This window comes from Antechinus flavipes, chromosome 2 (assembly GCF_016432865.1).
Source record: "Antechinus flavipes isolate AdamAnt ecotype Samford, QLD, Australia chromosome 2, AdamAnt_v2, whole genome shotgun sequence".
Classification (NCBI taxonomy): Eukaryota; Metazoa; Chordata; class Mammalia; order Dasyuromorphia; family Dasyuridae; genus Antechinus; species Antechinus flavipes.
Genome location: NC_067399.1, coordinates 131,411,920 through 131,417,919, shown reverse-complemented (window position 1 = coordinate 131,417,919; position 6,000 = coordinate 131,411,920).

The following is a 6,000-nucleotide window of genomic DNA, read 5'->3' as shown; positions in this document are numbered from 1 at the left end:
ACACAACTGAAGGGACTGAATAACTATTAGGAGATTTTCCCTTATGTTCTGCAACCCACATCTGCTCTTTTGCATCTTTTTTGCATCTTCTGCCAGCTGGAATCAGGCAGAATAAATCTAATGCCTCTTGAATACATCGAACATTTGTATACATCTCATAATGCACATTTCTTAGTGCCTAGTACATAGCCTGCTGCAGAAAATAGGCAGTTCATAAATACTTAATTGATTGAAAAGTTGAGGCTAAAAAATAAGTGGGTAGTTTGTTTCTCAGTTTCCCTCTTGGAAGATCAAGGTCTTGCCTGAGGAACTTCCCTCATGACATGTGGTGAACTAGCTAGCCAGCAGCCTGTTCCCTCTGAACGAGGAGGGGGAGGTGCTAGGCTTAATTTAGGCTGCTCTGCCTTTCATGCTTTAAAAGGACTTTCCCACGACAAGCCCAGGACCTGCAGTTCAGTGCCACTAGCACCACTTCTGAGACATGTGGAGATGGAGATGCAGCCAAGAGTGTAGGGCCCATGACCCTCATTCCACTTCTCCGCTGGGGTTGTAGCCTTCTCTTGCCATGTGCCTTGAGTTTTCATTCTCTGCTCAATCAATGGAACATGCAGGACCATTGGATTTATCTATATGGGTGAGGGGATGCATCTAGGTTTGCATGAAGACTCCTTAGATCCACAGGATTCTGTGAATTGTTAGAAGGGAACTGAGAGATCATTCAGTGCAACCCTCTCATTTGGCAGATAAGAAACTGAGGTCTAAAGCAGGGAGGTAGACATCTCTCACAATTGGGTGGTACAGTGGATAAAATGAGGAAGAATCATCTTCCTGAGGTCAAATCTGGCTTCAGACACTTACTGTGTGACCTTGAGTAAGTCACTGGCCCCTGTTTGCCTCAGTTTCCTCATCTGTCAAATGAACTGCAAAGGAAATGGCAAACCACTCCAGTATCTTTGTCATGAAAATGAGTCAAACTGAAAAAATGACCCAAAAAAATCTGGCTCCAGCATTCTTTTCATCACATTAAATAATGCTCCATGCTAGAAACTGTTCTAGGCTAAGTGAAAAAATTCTCGTTCTTGAAGACATCTGGTGAGAAAAGATAATTCATAAGCATATAAGTATATACAGATGGATATAAAATGGGCTCACCCTCCTAACCCACACTCAAAGTGGTGGGTCAAGTTCCCAGAACAAGGCGTTATTCCTTCCCTTCTAATCTTAGGAGTAAGCCTGAGGGCTTCTGGGGCTTTGAATGTTATTGTTCTTGAACCTCCATCTGGTATGTTTTCCCTAACATTAATTGCCAGTTAATACTTCTCCAATATTATTTAACTGGTTGAAATATTCTCAATATCAATTATTGAACTGACATAATGGAAAAGTATAGTAAAGACAGAACTACAAAATTACATTCTTCAATAAATTAAATTTTATAAACACTTAATAAGCATCTACTATATGTCTGGTATTGTACTAAGTACTGAGAATACAAATAAGAAAAGAAGAAAGGCCCTGCCCCTAAAAAAGCTTATTTTCTAATGGGGAAAGATAATATACAAAAGGAAACTGAAAAGTTGAGGTAAGGGAGAGAAAAGGACGGTCATCAAGGTCATATGCCATAGCAGGAAGAAAGCAGGTTGTTCCCAGGAGACAAAGCCAAGCAGAGCTGCTCATGGAAAAGGAATTGTGAACCCAGGGCATTTTCTCCCTATGACATACTTAGCCTCAAGGAAGAGTGAATTCTAACTTAAAAGTGTTGATTATCAAATGTTTATCTCACCAAGGTCCTTTCTGAGTATGGCATGTGGATATGCATCAATAACAGGATATGCTATCTCAGCTACTGGGTGACAGTGACTTTTTTTTTATTGTCTCCAGTTATTTTTTTCTTCTTTTTTATTGAAGATTTTTACTTTCAAAACATGAAAGGATGATTTTTCAACATGGATCCTTGAAAAACCTTGTGATCCAATTTTCTCCCCTTCCTCCCCTTTCCTAGATGGCAAGTAATCCAATATATGTTAAATATGGTAAAAAATATATGTTAAATCCAATATAGGCATAATATTTATACAATCATCTTGCTGAACAAGAAAAATCAGATCAAAAAGGAAAAATGAGAAAGAAAATAAAATTCAAGCAAATCACAACAAAAGAGTGAAAATGCTATGTTGTGTTCCACTCAGTTCCCACAGTCCTCTCTCTGTGTGGAGATAGCTTTCTTCATCACTGAACAAATGGAACTAGTGTGAATCATCTCATTGTTGAAGAGAACCATGTCCATCAGAATTGAACATCGTATAATCTTGTTGCAGTGTACAATGATCTCCTGGTTCTGCTCATTTCACTCAGCATTAGTTCATGTAAGTCTCTCCAGAACTCTCTGAAATCCTCCTGCTGATTGTTTCTTATAGAAAAATAATATTCCATAACATTCATATACCATAACTTATTCAGACATTCTCCAACTGATGGGCATCCATTCAATTTCCAGTTTTTGGCCACTACAAAGAGGGCTGCCACAAACATTTTGGCGCATACAGATCCTGTTCCCTTCTTTATGATCTCTTTGAGATATAAGCCCAGTAGTAACACTGCTGATCAAAGGTCATGCACAGTTTGATAACTTTTTGAGCATAATTCCAGATTGCTCTCCAGAATGGTTGGATCTGTTCACAACTCCACCAACAATGCATCAGTGTCCCAGTTTTCTCACATCCCTTCCAACATTTATCATTATCTTTTCCTGTCATCTTAGCCCAAGCTGAGAGGTGTGTAGCAGTATCTCCAGTTGTCTTAATTTGCATTTCTCTGATCAATAGTGATTTAAAGCACTTTTTCATATGTATAGGTCAGTGGTTCTCAAAGTATGGTCTAGAGAATCCTGGGGATCTCTGAAACCCTTTTAGAGGGTCTACAAATTCAAAAATAGTTTTTATTTCCAATATGGTAAATGTCTATGAATATAATCCAGATAAACAAAAAACACTTTGGAGAGATCCTTAATAATTGTTAATAGGACAAAGATACCGAAAAAAAAAGTTTGAGAACCACTGGTAGGTCAGTTGTTCCCTGGGTTAGTTCAAATAGGTTGCTCCTCAGGGATGGAGTCTCATTGAGTTCAGCTGCTGTTAACAGATTCAAACTACCACCTTTGCTGATAGCAGCCACATACACTAATTTGGACCCCAGCCACTGAGTCTCTAGTGCTTTTCTTTCCTTTTGAGCCTCACAAGGAAATGACATTGCTAATTCCATCTCAGGTGCCAGTTTGATGGTGTGGAGAAAGAAAGAGGATGTTTTTATGAGGAACATACTTTTTTAATATACTAAGATCAAGAAAGGGCATATGCAGCAGACACAGAAACAGAGAGAACCATGTGTTTGTGGACTGGACCCTCACTGGTCAGTAGCCTCATTACACAAGATAATTTGGGGGGGGGTTACATTAGTGCCTGGAAGGATGGGGACAGGTCTCAAGTAGAAGATGAAGCCTGGGCTGCCTTGAGGGAAGCTAAGTATTTTAAGACATGGTAGAGAGGAAGCAGAACATTTTGGACATACTGTACAATCAGTTTAAGGTCATGGAGGTGAATATGACATACTCTTTTGTGGGGAAGAGTAAGAAAGTTTGGCTGTACTGTATAACATGCTATTCTTCTATGAATATATGCATAAATATTTGTTTATGTGCTTATGTGCATCTATCTTGAACTTTATATATAATACATATATAGTACATATTTTGTATATTATATATATCTTATATGTATAGTATCTATACAATCATATACTTCATGCCATATATAATTATATTATATACCATATACTATATACTGTATACTCTCTAGTGGTTCTCAAACTCTTTTTCTCAGTATCTTTACAGTATTAACAATTATTGAGAATATGTCCAAAGAGTTTTTGTTTATATGGGTTACATAATAGATATTTATCATAAATGGAAAAACCCTAATTTTGAATTTGTAGACCCTCTGAAAGGATTTCAGAGACCCTCCAGGATTCACTGCACCACACTTTGACAACCACTGCTCTATGCTATACACTATATTTTATTGTTCATTTGTTTTCAGTCCTATCCAACTCTTCATGACCCCATTGGGGGGGCGTTTCTTGGCAGAAAAACTGGAATGGTTTGCTATTCCCTTCTCCAAATCATTTTACAGATAAGGAAACTGAGACAAACAGGGTTAAGTGACTTGCCCAGGGTCAAACAGCTAGGGAATATAAGTGACTGAAGCCATATTTGAACTCAGGAAAATGAGTTTTCCTGACTGAAGGTCCAGCAACTCTATCTACTCTGTCACCTAGCTATTCCATATGCTATATACTATATTATAGCATTAATTATATTATATATGTATAATATATTTATTATATACTATAGTTTTTCTATAGTATGATACTTAATATACACACTGTACAGTTATCCCTTCTATATCTTAGGGATGCAGTGCTTATTATGATATTCAAAAATTTGCTTATATTAAACAATGCTATACATGTTTTTTTTTTTTTTTACATTTGTAAGTTTCTAAACTTTTTCTGTGTCATCTGCTGGCATTTACATGTTATCTACAACTCCCACAAAACTCCTCTCAAATTCCCATTTGATTTCTTATGCCAGTTCATAGTAAAGTTGTGATGAATAAAGTTGCGATGTGGAAGGGATAACTATAATACAATGTATAGTATATAATAGGTATAATATATATATTATATATACAATGTGTATACTTTTTGTATAGTATACAAATAGCATGTATTTTATATGCTATATACACACCCAAAATACATGCTATAGACAATATGTAGTAATGTGTAGTATATATGTGATACATAGTATTACATAATATATTACACATACTATATAATGTATGATTTTTCACATATAGCATAAATGGATACTTATATATGTTTGTTGGGTGTATATACATGTTCATTTTACATTTATCAAGTCCTATTATATGCAAAACATTATATTACATTAGGGCAAATATGAAAATACTATAGTTTAACATATTACATAGTTTATTTATACTATGTTACAGCATTATGTCATATTATATTGCTAAACTATAACAATACTATATTATAATACATGTGATCTAACATTTACTATGATGTTATATGTTATATTATAGTATAATTTATATTAGGGAAGATATGCTATATATAATATGTATTTATATATATATGATATATATAGCATATAATACAGTAAAATACCTATATATTATATATAACTATATTAGACATAAACTCTATATTACATATAGTTTATTGCCTATATTATATGTACTATATAATATATAACAGAGGATCATGAAGAGTGACACGACTGAATAACCACAATAAGGACAATGTTTGCCCCTCATTGCACAGAAGATCAATGACATCATGGGCTGATATCCTGACTTGTGTGAGAATTAGATTTAAGTGAAGTTGAGTTACACAGAGACATCAGTCTCACTCTCTCCTCCAGAGTCACCTGGGATGCACGGGATGACCTTTGGTGTCTTTGATGTCTGACCAAACTCTAAGCTCTTAGTAGCCATTGGAATAAATTGCTCCCATTGGTCCATTCCTTCAGGGGAAGAATTCACATCTTGGTTAGACATCCCCTAACTCACCAAGGGGTTTGAGGCTTATTGATCACCCTTAACCTGGACACACACACATGTGTTTATACTGTATTTTTGTGTCTCTTGGCCATATGGTCAGGTTCATTTGTTTTAGATTTATCAAGAACCTATTGTATGCAAAGTATTATGCTTATGAATATAAGCTAGGCTTGATGGACAGGTGGGCTGTCCAACAAGTAGAGAAAGGAAAGGGAGCTTTTTAGGTCTAGTGAATAGGAGGCAGGAAAATAGAGGAGGTTTAAGGGTAACAGTGGACAGTCTAGTTTGGACCAGAAAGCACATGAAGGGGAACAGGATGAGCTGAAGGTAGGAGAGATAGATGGGCGTTGAAAGG